A 13,410-nucleotide genomic window follows, 5' to 3' on the forward strand; every position below is an offset into this window, starting at 1 on the left:
GTTTAAAGAACTGCCTAATGCTAGTGCAGGACACTAAGGGTCAGATTTTTAATTACCGGCGCATCCCTGCAAAGTAGCAGGGATGCACCAGTAATGGGCCCAAAACGTCACCGAAAGAGTTACGCATCTGTCCCGTAAAGGCGGCGCATTGCTGGAGTTGCGTCGCAACGATGGCGCAGCTCCAGCAATGCTCTGGGGTGCCCTATCTCCCCAATGCTGCGTCAAGCCGTACGTGTGCTTCAAGCAGGCGCAGGGTTTGAGTCACGCATCATTGAACTAAAAGTGACTGATTGAAATCTTGTAGATTTCCCTCACCCACTTTTAGGATGCGTTCCTGCGCAGGAACGCCCTCCCTTGCGCCGGAACGCCCCCTGATGGTTCAGGGTTTTACAACGTGATGCATCTCCCATATGTGTCACGTTGTTAATATACGCCGCACCATGGCGCCTCTTTTGTTCTGCCGCTGTGTCACAAAAGTCACGCAACAATGGAGCAAAAGAGCCGCAAGGGGCTTCTAAATCTGCCCCTACAGACTCAAGTCCAGTCCTTCCTTTGTATACCTGGCAATAAGAAGAAATAGTGGTGGTGGGTTGATAGTTTGAGTATTTTAATGACTGGTTAATATAGTAGGAAATGTTTTAGTGTTGTCGCTGATCTGCAATCACGATGGACTTTGTCTGTCACTTCGCGTGCTGCGGACTGCTGCCTGCCAGTCCTAGGCGAACCTTTTTAGTAGTTTGTTTAGTGAGTTACATAACTTTCCAAGTCGACGGTCCGCAAATCAAGCAATACTAATATCGTAGTAGACCACATGAGATAGGTCAATATATCCCGTGGAATAGTTGTCTATTTGCTATTTCGCCAGAATACTTTGTTATTGTTCTTTTGAAATGTTTGATTTGGTTGACAAATATCATCCATGTGTTCAGGTCTTTCTTTCTTTCATGTTGTACATCAGCTCCCCTCAGGGGCAAGAGGGCATTGGAGGAGGCTGCTGCTGCTGCTGCTGAACAAGGCTAGGATCGGTCAGGCGAGGGCTCCTTTGCTGGCCCCGGTAAGTTTTAATTTTAATATAGAGTACCTATTTTTTCCTAGCGTTCCTCATTCGATTTTTTCTAAATCGTCTTTGATCTTCTTGTAGACTGTATCTAAATTAAGCATGGGCGGAAAATCCGTTTCGCTCGCGGATTTTGCGGATTTTCGGTAAATTCGCAATCCGCGAGATTCGCGAATCTCCCGCAAAATCCGCAAATCCGCGAGCAGCGGATTTTGCTCGCACTGCTCGCACTGTTCGCGTGAGTTCGCGGCTTCCCAGTACAACTTCGCGCCCCGCGAATAAGTGCAAAATTGCAGAAATACGATCTTAGCAAAACTGAAACTACTTACCAGGTTCAAAAGTTCAGGCTCATCATTAGTAGCCATTTTCTGTAGTGCTTCCTGAGGGGCCCCTCCAGAGTTCAGTTGCCAGTTGCAACTATTATGTGACCCTGCTCTGAACCTCAGAATAGTTACACATATGCCACAAAGGTCCTGAATTACAGCTAAGGGAGACAAGCAGGAGCCAGGCTGGAGGTTCAAATCCATTAATCAGCCCCTAATTCATTATTGTCAGTTGGGGCAGGGCAGGTGTTGTAACTAATTTTGCAACAATGAAAGCACTTAGCAAGTTCAAAAGATCACTAATCAGGAAGCACTAAGGAAGCAGGTGCCAGCTAAAAAAATATTCTGTGACACATTAATCAGCCCCAAATTAATTCAGGTCACTTGAGGCAGGGAAGGTGTGCTTGCGTTGCCACAATAATGTACACTGACTGGACAACCAGAGGGTGCTGTGATGAAACAGAGGGTGGCATGGGTGGGCCAGAGGGTGGCATGAGTAGTCAGAGAGTGGCAGTGGTGACAGAGAGTGGCAGTGATGAAGAAGAGTGTCCCAAACAGGCTGGACACGTAGAAACAACAAGTTCGCGAAACTTGCGACCCGACAGGTAAGTTCGCAATTTGCGACATTGTACAAAACCCTCGCGAACTGGCAGAAACCCGCGCAAACACACAAAAAAAAAACCGCAAATTCGCGAGAATTCGCGGATTTTGCGGATTGCGAGTTCGCAAATCCGCAAAATTCGCGAACGCGAGATTCGCAAAATTCGCCCATGCTTAATCTAAATTCTTATCCTTCCTCAACTATGACTCCCTGTGGTATTACTAGATTATTCTTATTAGTCTGTCTGTGTAGCTAACTAGGATTGCACATTTGGCAAAAGGTGTAACACAAAATTCCCATTCTAGTCAGCAATAGCTGTATGCACTGAGTGCAGTCCTCTGGGATTGTCCATAATGTCTTTTCAAGTCTTCTAAATGTTTATGCTTTGACAATTACCAACAATAAAAAGGTGAATGACCACCAAGAAAGAATAAGATACTACTTTACTTTTGGTTTGGATAGGAGGACAATCCATACTACTACTGTTGCAGGGACAAATCTGCACAAACAGAACTATGGACACTAAATAGTGCATTGTTTATCCATTATAATAGGCGCAGGTAGACTTTCCACATACCTCAGTGATATCAGACTTTGAAGAATCCCCAATCTCCTTACTGACTAGATAGTGTGGCAGAGTCATTTAGCTCCCGAATTCATCGATGATTGATCCCCAATGATGATTATCCAACGCAGGACAAGAATACGGAGTCAGAGTCCAGAAGTGTCAGAGGCACGGACTCATGCTTGCAAATTGCAAAACCTTTTGCTCATTCACTCATGACCAAAGACCACAGAGTCTATTTAAGTTTTAAAGCTTTATTAAAAGTAAAAATATTTATTAAAATCAAGCTTGTCATAAAACATAAACGGTTGATTACAAATTGGAAAAGTGCTTATAGTGATATTTCACACATTTATTGTGGGCGAGCCGAGCCCTCACCTGGTTTGAACTTTAATTTTTCTTTTTGGTGCTGAATCGTTGGTCCCTCTGTCCTAGTGGTGATGATGATTTGTTATTAGAAGTGAAGCTTCTGTCTGTTATGAGAAAAATGGTGCATGTTAAAAAGCAAGCATTCATCAGTTGTGCCAAAAAGTGCAGCAAGACAACACCCTTCCCTGGAAAAAGGGACATTTTTACTTTAGAGTAGACAGTCAAAAATTATTAGATTGGTTTCTGTATTCACATTTCTTCATTCCTAGACAAAATACTAGTGAGTGGTGTATGTCTATGACATCTAACATTCTTAAATGTACTTTGTAGATGGAACATCTGATGCTGGGCCCAGCGCGGAGGTGGAGGAGGAAAGCTCTGGGGTGGATGCGGTGCATGTGCCGGACCAAACTGCTGTGCGGGTTTCCACGGTAGTGGCGAGTAGTGGTAAGCTCTTATATTCCTTCCTTATTGAGATTGCAGACTGCATAGTGTGCTCCCCGTGAGAAAATGTAAGGTTTGTCCAGATGAGAGAATTGAAGAAGAATGATTGACATATAGTTTAAATCGATGGATGCCTGGATCATGGTACTATCTGACTCTTAGATAGCATATGTGTATCTAGAGAGAGTAGACGGTCACTGGATGAACTAAGTGTTACTTTGAAGAGCATGTAACACCGCACCCGCACGTCCGTCCCAGTGTAGGAAAGGCAAGGAAGAGAAGTTGTAATTTTGTCCGAATACTACCATGAATAATAGCAGTAGTTTTTATTGCAAGCACAGCATATATCCGGCTATTACAATGGCCACTCACTACCTCTGTTAATAAGTTTAGTAGAACTCGGTCATTCATGTGTGGATGTATCACTGTTCACTCAATAAAAAGCAAAGCACCTAAAGTCATCCCATATGTAAGCAAATACATACCATGTGCAGTGATAGATATTCAGATTATTTATCTTCTTCATTTTCCTTTTCTAGTATTCATTGGCACTGTAGGGTGAAAGTTAAATTAATTAAGCAGTAGTTTTTGTAACAGAGTATTCTCAGTGCCACCCATAATAGAAAAGTAAGAGCATCACCACCTGCATGTACTGGACTGGTACAGTAACGCAAGTCTGTCTCACTCATCATGGCAGGCGTCTGTTTTTCTCGGGTGCAAGTTGACTGCGCTGGCATTATGCCGACTTGCAGAAGTTAACGTACCAATTTTGCTAAACAAGAGAGAAGAAGAAGAATAAGACTGGTGCACTGTCATAGTCGACTCTAATGGAGTGAGTCCATAGTGCTCGTAGAATTGATTCCTTAAACTCCCACTAATGTTAGAGCAAGGATGAAGAAGTGGGAGGTTAGATAGATACTGGCCACAATAGTTATGTACTGCGCTTGCAAGTTGCTAGTTCTACTGTGACACAACTTTCTGCTGAATCATTTTGTGTTAATCTTAAAGAGCATTGGTTACAGACTATGTATTTTTCTTTCTTCATATAGATGCTCCTTGCAAACCAACACGGAAGGAGCTGGCTAGACGGGCCCGGGAACGGAGGCTGGAGGCCACTGTCGCCGAATATCGTGGCTGGTGGCCCAGGAGGAGGAGGACACGCAGAGTACGTCTACAACATCTACGGCGGCACCTGCATCCTCCTCCGCGCCCCCTGGTCAGCCAGTCAGCGCAGCAGGTCTCCAGCTGCATGGAGCCGGGGTACCGCAGCCACCCGCCACCGCCAAGCAGCAAAGAAATCAGCTGCCCCCCACAGCAGTTACAAAAAAAGGATGCACTGCCTTTCCCTGAGGGTCTCCTACCTCAACACCAAAACCCTGCTCGAGACCCTCCGCAAGGAGCATGCCGACCTGGCCCGGAAAGTCAACAGCAGCAGCCAGCAGTAGGAGGAGACTGTCCCTTGCCCCTTTTTTAAAGACTTCTGGGGGGTGGGAATTGGGAGTTGGGTTTTTTGGACTTTTCACGGACATTCGTGGGGGTTAGGGAGTGGGGGTGGGTTGGGTCTTGCGGGAGATTATTTTTGTTAGGGATATAAATATGCTTGAAACTTTATCTTAGCATACGTGTTTTTTTACTGCTTTTGAGGCTGGTGGGTGGGGGTTTAACAGTAAGTTTGTTTTCCTGAAACTTAAGTGTCATCTTGATTCAAGTTGTGTAATTAATTGCCCAAATGTTTTCAAAACTAAGTGCCTCTCACAGAGTAAGTGAATTCAATAGTCCTAGGACTTTACCAGTACTAGCGTCAGTCTCTCGTCTCTCCTAATACTCCATTATACTTCCTCCCCCCAAACGCTTATCTTACCTGTAATTTGTGTTTGGAAATAGGGCTAGGCACAGGGCTGGCTACACGGGAAATGCCGATTAAGGTTGGCAATCCTGGGCAGATGAAATGTCATCATTGCGGTGGTACTAGTGGTGTTACACAGTGGCAGTTGCAGCATCTGAAAAAACAGAAAATTAAACCTTGTTTGTCCTTACCGTAGCATTAGAACGGTACAATAGAGAATAGCAGGTGACAGTACACTAGAACAATGCCACAATGTAGCCTAACAAATGGTAAAGTATTGAAAGTATAACTAGTACTTGCGTTGAATTTCTTTGACATTGGCTACTACGACAAGAAATAGTACCGAAGGAGAAGGACACAGCAGCGTAATAATTTGCCACGTCTAGGAGGAGAATGTTCTTGATGACCAATCAAGTTGATGGCGCACATGAAAATCTGCTTTCATTTGCCGATAGTGACTGAGTGTCAAGCTGAGTAAGAATAGAATATATCCTCGGATTCCTTCACCAGCCTGTTGCTATGACCTTATCCTCCCCAGCAAGTAGGTGGAATTATTGCTGTCATTTAGTCACACATCAATCAAAACCACACAGCCCGGGGGAAGAGGGTTAGGGTTTGGAAAATGGATGGGAATGGGGGATTTTGGGAAAGTTTTGTTGAGAGAAAAAAAAAAGCACAGCATGGACAAACAATAATTGAAGATAAAGAAATCTTTGGGTACAAAGCTAACCATAAATCTTTTAAGTGACATAAAGGAAGTGCATGCACTACTGCATGCATGGTTACTGAAAAGTAATTAGTACTTTCGACATCTGTGAATGAAAGAATGAGACAGTACAGGGCTGCAGTACTAATTATGCGTTTTCACTTGCCTATCTCTGCGCTCAGAGAAACACTTCTTACATTAAATTAGGTTTAAAAAATAGCACAAGTAAAACCTATAGAATGGCTGTAGGGATGAATTTAGAAGCAGAGATCAAAGAAATGCAGAGTCACACTCATAGAAGCTCACAGCAATAACATTACTTAAAAGATAATTAGAAAAGAACGGATACTGTATCTGTATGTTGTTGTAGTTGTCCTGTTGAATTTGGTAAGTTGCATGCATAAAACCATTCCTCTTATTAGCGGGACTCCTCCATTCCAGCTGACGCTCCGTCCATCAATGTTGGTGACCAGAAGACACCCTGTCCACTGCCTGCCTGGCGGATGCTGAATTGCGGCTCGCTAATGTGAAGCCTGACTTCATCCTTTTTTTCCCATTGCACAGACTGAAACCCGGCCTATTGATGGAAAAACAGGAAGTGATATTAGAACACCACTGACAAATAAATATAAGGTATGTACGCTGTGTAGTGCAAAAAGTCACACTTTGAATTTCCTAATAGACAGTACAATATTTTTAAAAGTGCGTACTCTGTCTGAGTTTCCTTTTGAAGGATAAATAAGTATGGGCGAATTAATTTAGCGGATCTTTCCCCTCAAGCTAGGTGTACTGTAAACTGTGTTTTAGAACAAAATTGGACCTTCCCAGCAGTGCTCCCAGACCCTTACTAAACCCAGTCGCAAAAATGTAGAAGACCCCCAATCAGATCTCAAAAAATGAGGCCTAGTAGAAAAATGGTGACAAAACGTACTTTGAAAGTAAAGTAGGGCCAAATCCCCACTTACCCACCGTGGATTGTATTCAAACCACTTGCAAGCAAGCAAAAGGATCCATACCCAGCATCGCTCCAAGACTCGCAAACCCCCCCACAAACAGCCCCCCGCCCAAACACATGCAATACAATACTGCTAACCCTAACGAGCCCTAAGTTAAGAATAGTGGCAAACGCTTTCTTTAACTAGGCCAAATCCCCCCTTTCCCACCATGGATTTTCTTCAAACCACTTGCAACCAAGATTACACATTCCCACGAGTGCTGTAAGACCCCAGAACCCAGTTGCAAAAATGTAGAACACCCCCAAACACATGGAATACTGCTGCTAGTGCTAACCCTAACGAACCCTAAGTTACAAAAAATGCCAAAAGGCTTTTCAGCATGGATTTTGTCAAAAACACTTTTATCCGGTATTAGACCTTCCCAGCAATGCCCCAAGACCCGGCAACCCACCCACAAAAACGCACAACACCCCCAAACAGCCAAAAAGCAAAAATGGAAAATCTCATACTTACAATATTTTTCGGCCTTCTTTCAATTCTGTCCAAACGCGCTGTGCAGCTAGGTCATAACTACCGTTTTCCACCATGGATTTCCTGAAAAACATATGCAATCAAAATTAGACTTTGCCAGCAGTTCTCCCAGACCCCAAAACCCACCCACAAACACCCGGAACCCCCCCAAAGAGCACCTCAACGACAAGCAAGTCAGCAAAAATGCAAAATAAATGTTGCTTCCGATTTTGTCCAAACCACTTTTATCCGGTATTAGACCTTCCCAGCAATGGCCCCAGAGCCGTCAACCCAGGCAAAAACAAGTAGAAGACCCCCAAACAGCCAAAAAGCAAAAGTACAAAAATGGGGACTTAGTCATTTTCAGGCCAATTTCCAAAATCACTCCGCCCGCACTCTGCAGCTAGGCCCTAACTCCCCTTTGCCACCATGGATTTTCTTCAAACCTCTTGCAATCAAAAGTATCCATACCCAGCAGTGCTCCCAGACCCCGAAACCCACCCACAAACACCAGGAACCCCCCCAAACAGGCCCCCCAAAACATGATAATGAGCAAAAAGGCAAAACCTTTTTCAACTCTGATTTTCTCCAAACCACTTTTATCCTGTATTTGACCTTCCTAGCAATGCCCCAAGACCCGCCAACCCACCCGTAAAAAAGCACAACACCCCCAAACAGCCAAAAAGCAACAATGGAAAATCCCATACTTACAATATTTTCCGTCCTTCTTTCAATTCTGTCCAAATGCGCTGTGCAGCTAGGCCATAACTCCCGTTTTCCACCATGGATTTCCTGAAAAACAAATGCAATCAAAATTATACTGTGCCAGCAGTGCTCCCAGACCCCAAAACCCACCCACAAACACCTGAAACACCCCCCAAAGAGCACCTCAAAGACAAGCAAGTCAGCAAAAACGCAAAAAAATGTTGCCTCCGATTTTGTCCAAACGACTTTTATCCGGTATTAGACATTCCCAGCAATGGCCCCAGAGTCGTCAACCCAGGCGAAAATAAGTAGAAGACCCCAAACAGCCAAAAAGCAAAAGTACAAAAATGGGGACTTAGTCATTTTCAGGCCAATTTCCAAAATCAGTCCGCGCACGCTCTGCAGCTAGGCCCTAACTCCCCTTTGCCACCATGGATTTTCTTCAAACATCTTGCAATCAAAAGTATCCATACCAAGCAGTGCTCCCAGACCCTGAAGCCCACCCACAAACACCAGGAAGCCCCCCAAACAGGCCCCCGAAAATGCTAAATTGAGCGAAATGTCTGAAAAAGCAAAAACTTTTTCCTCATGGATTTTGTCCAAACCACTTTTATCCGGTATTAGACCTTCCCAGCAATGGCCCCAGAGCCGTCAACCCAGGCGAAAACAAGTAGAAGACCCCAAACAGCCAAAAAGCAAAAGTACAAAAATGGGGACTTAGTCATTTTCAGGCCAATTTCCAAAATCACTCCGCGCGCGCTCTGCAGCTAGGCCCTAACTCCCCTTTGCCACCATGGATTTCTTCAAACCTCTTGCAATCAAAAGTATCCATACCCAGCAGTGCTTCCAGACCCCGAAACCCACCCACAAACACCAGGAAGCCCCCCAAACAGGCCCCAGAAAACATGATAGTGAGCAAAAAGGCAAAAACTTTTCAAGTCTGATTTTGTCCAAACCACTTTTATCCGGTATTAGACCTTCCCACCAATGCCCCAAGACCTGCCAACCCACCCGCAAAAAAGCACAACACCCCCAAACAGAAATGGATAATCTCATACTTACAATATTTTTCAGCCTTCTGTCCAAACGCGCTGTGCAGCTGGGTCATGACTCCACTTTTCCACCATGGATGTCCTAGAAAACAAATGCAATCAACATTAGACTGTGCCAGCAGTGCTCCCAGACCCCGAAACCCACCCACAAACACCAGGAAGCCCCCCAAACAGGCCCCCGAAAACATGATAGTGAGCAAAAAGGCAAAAACATTTTCAAGTCTGATTTTCGCCAAACCACTTTTATCCGGTATTAGACCTTCCCAGCAATGGCCCCAGAGCTGTCAACTCACCCGCAAAGAAGTAGAACCCCCCACAAGTGGAGAGTCTTTCTTCATTGGGCGTAATCCAGCCCTCTGCTTTGAGGAAAATATGAGTCTGGAGGAGGAGGATAGAGGAGCATGTTCTTGTGAACTTGTGAACCTGAGGAATGCAGACTGCGGCACCTTCAAATCAATAAACAAATAAGTGAAGACAGTTCTGCTGATGGGCTTGTTTTTGTGATTAGGTGATTAAAGTTTTTATTTATATTGACTTTGCAAAACAAAGAAAGACATACACACAGGAATAAAAGTTAATAAGGACGAAAAAGAAAGTTATTGAACATTTGGCTCATTTTCCGGGCTCGGTGTCAGGGAAGAAGAGTTCGTCCTCGTACTCTGCGAATTCAGGCGGGAGTAGGTCACCTAACAGAGAATAAATTCCCTCATCTAAGTTGGTGTCCTCCTCGTCTTCTTCCGGCCTGTATTCTCGTACTTTGTAATCTGGTGGTATGAGGTGCTGATTCATCTTGATCATTGTTAACCTCTCCACATTTTTGGGCGAGAGGCGGGTTCTTTTGCATGTTACAATGCCACCAGCAGCACTGAAAACACGTTCAGAAGACACGCTTGCGAGTGGGCAAGATAAGTAGTTTATAGACAGGTTGGAGATCTCTGGCCACAATTCTTTTTTCCCATGCCAATACGCCAATGGGTCATCATGAACATAGACCTCTGTTGAGTCATTAAGATAGTCCTGCACCATCGACTCAAGGTTCTCCACGGTTCCTTCACTTTGCTTACTTTTTGCTGGGACCTTTTGAGAAGCAAACCCAAGCTGAGTTAGCCAATGCTCTTCTTCACACAATGTTACTGTTGTGACTGTTGCAGATGATCCGGTTGCTGGTGTCTTTAATGGCTGAGAGGTCACTTCTGCCACAGCCACAGGTGCAGAAGTGGATTCTTTTGACTCGGGATGGCCTGCTGATGCTGATGTACTGCCTTTTCCTTCAATTTCCTGCCGTTCTCTTTCAAACCGAGTGGCTGACACAGCTAGCCAATGTTTGTACTTTGTAACTTCTGCGCATTCAAAAGGAAAGAATACTCTGCCTGCCAGTGCCTTTTTGTACCGTGGATCCAGAATAGTAGCACACATGTAATGCTGTTCTAAGTGGATCATTTGAAGATGTTCATCGCCAAGTAGGCGCTGTAATAATTTCTCCGCCAAATCAAAAGCTTCTTGCTTTTCTTCATCTTTTTGAAACATAGAAGACACCGCCTTCAGTTTGTGCTCTAGCATGCGCAACAATGGGATAGCTTTTCCCAAATTACAGTCCTCCCTGCTGACTGCACGAGTGAAGACCTCAAAAGGACGAAGCATGTCTTTCAGGCTTTTAACTAGCTCCCATTGCTCCGCATCTAGCCTCAGGTCCTTCATAGCTGTACCCAGTGTTAAGGAATACTGATCGACTACCGTAAACTGCTCATACAGACGCTCAAGCATGTAGAAGGTTGAGTTCCAACGTGTTGCCACCTCCTGGATGAGTGCTTTCACTGGCAGTCAACGTTCATGTAGCAGGCCCCTCAGATGCTTCCGGGCCTTAAAAGAATGGCTGAAATGTGTGCACATTATTCGGCAGGTGGTCAGTAACTCGCACACTGGACTTTTTTCACTCAAGAATTTTTTAACAACCAGGTTTATACAGTGCGCCAAACAAGGCACTCTGAAATATTTACCCAGTTCCATGGCCTTAACTACATTGGTGCTATTATCCGTGGAAACATAACCAATTTTGCGTTTTTTTGGGGACAGCCATTGAAAGACCTTTGTGTTAAACTCCATCAAAATGTTTTCTCCTGTATGACTTGTCTCCATGCCAAACATGGCTAGTGTTGCATGTTTCCGAGCAGCTTTAAAAACGTTGTCCGGGTCAACACCTGCCCTTAGCTTTGCTGTAACTCCTGAAAAAGAGACCCAGTGTGCAGTGATGCACATGTAATCAGTGCCTGCGCCACTGGTCCACATGTCTGTTCTCAGATGTATAGTGTGAACAGCACTTTTCTGCAAAGCTGCCCCAATCACCTCCAGCACATCTGCATGTAGTGCTGGAACCGCAACTCTGGCAAAATAGAACCGGCTAGGAACCTTCCATTTAGGGCTGAGCGTTGCCACTAATTCAAGAAAACCAACCCCTTCCACAAAAGAAAAAGGGAGAAGGTCCAGAGCTAGCATTTTAGCCAGCTTAGAGTTATACAGACGCGTCAGTGGGTGGTTGCGTTCAAATGGCGCTTCTGAAAACAACATGCTTCTAATGGTGGGCTGTACCATGATTTTACGGGATGATGATGATGACTTCTTCGACCCAGTTATGCTCTGTGATGATGAACTTTTTCGCATTGGTGTCTCACTCTCTCCCACACTCTTAGTGTGGCTCACAGGGGGTATGCTGCTGACAGGGGTACTGGGTGTAAGTGAAGAAATGTTTGACGCTTCTTCCTCCTCGTCATCATCAGATGAAACATCAACGTATACAGTTTGTTGACTTCCAATTCGAGCTTCCTTGATCTCCTTTAGGTGTGCATGCCATTGGACAGTGTGCTGTCTCTCAAGATGACCTCTCTGGCCTCCGGTACCATAGTTGGTACCAAGCTTACCACGACTAACTGCAAGCTTACAAATGCTACAAATGGCTATGTTTTCCCTTGCAAACACTAAAGAAGTCCCAAACTGCGGACTTTAAATGTCTGTGGGGGCGGAGGAGGCGATACTGGTGGTCATGCTGCTAACGCCAGATGAAGTGAAGGATGTGTGTTGCCGAACTTTACTACGTTGTGCACTTGCACCACAACTAATTGAGGTCGAGGTGGATGGAGGTCCCTTCTGGCGAGAAAAAAATATGAAGCGGTAGGTGGTGGTGTACTAGTTAACTCCAATGATGGTGTTCCCATTGCCTCCTCGTCGACAACATCACGCTCAGCAGCTTTTCGGGCTAGGGTCAAAATGTCGGTTTGCTGCATGCCCGCTGAGGCTGGAGTGGCGTGTATGATGACTGCGTCGTCGTCATGAGAGTCTTCATCAGCAGGAGTAGTATACGCCACTTCTTCAGCGTCATCATCACACCCCATAACTATGAGTCTTTCGGGTACCTTCCTTTTACGCTTAGCTACCTTTGTCAGATCAGGGTGTGCCTCACTCTCAGACGGCAGTGGTGGTTCCCAATTGTCATCCATATCATCAGAAGGAAGGGGGCTTGAAGAAGATGTAGACACCACCCTTGATCTTTTCCTTGCTAGGGATGTGGAAGACAATGAATGATCAGGAGGAGTGGCTTCCTCAAATGATAGCTCGGCTTGAATGTCTATTTCCTGATGTGCCCCTGCTTCGGGAGGAACAACTATTGTGGGCACTTGTGCCCCTCCATGCACCTCTGCTTGCGCATCTCCTTGCGCTGCCTCTCCTTCCACATGTACTTGGGCTTGTACTTGCACATGTGGTTGTTGTTGCTGCTGTGGTTGTTGAACACTCGTCGGATGAGTTACAACAACCTGTGTTGATTGAGGGACATTGCTGCTACTTTCTTGCGATGAGCCAACATCACTGGTCGATGGTGATTGAACAACTAGACTAAGTGCCTCTGCAGCACTCAAGGGCTTGGACTTAAATTGGCGTGGTGGTGGTGGCACTAAGCCCGATATAGCGGGGGTGCTGCTCCCAGCTTAGTGCCCAGCAGATCCCGCTGCTGCTGCAGGCGTACTTTTATTTTTATTCCCAAAAAATGTGGCGGGCGGCACTCCAGACTCCTTGGTAACTTGCTTTTTCTGCTCCTCACTGGCAACTTTCTTGCTAGAGGAGCTACAGGGAACTTTTTTTGGGGCCATCTTCTTCAGATGTCAGAACAGCAGGCCGCAGTTGCACGAGTTGCAGAGATGTCTTGTCTGTGGCCACACGTTACGTCGCCTGACGTTATGCTGCACACACACCACTGCAGGACTTCTTCCTGGCACTGGTGGTTCTC

Source organism: Lissotriton vulgaris, chromosome 2_1 (genome assembly GCF_964263255.1).
Source record: "Lissotriton vulgaris chromosome 2_1, aLisVul1.2, whole genome shotgun sequence".
In the NCBI taxonomy this organism is placed as follows: Eukaryota; Metazoa; Chordata; class Amphibia; order Caudata; family Salamandridae; genus Lissotriton; species Lissotriton vulgaris.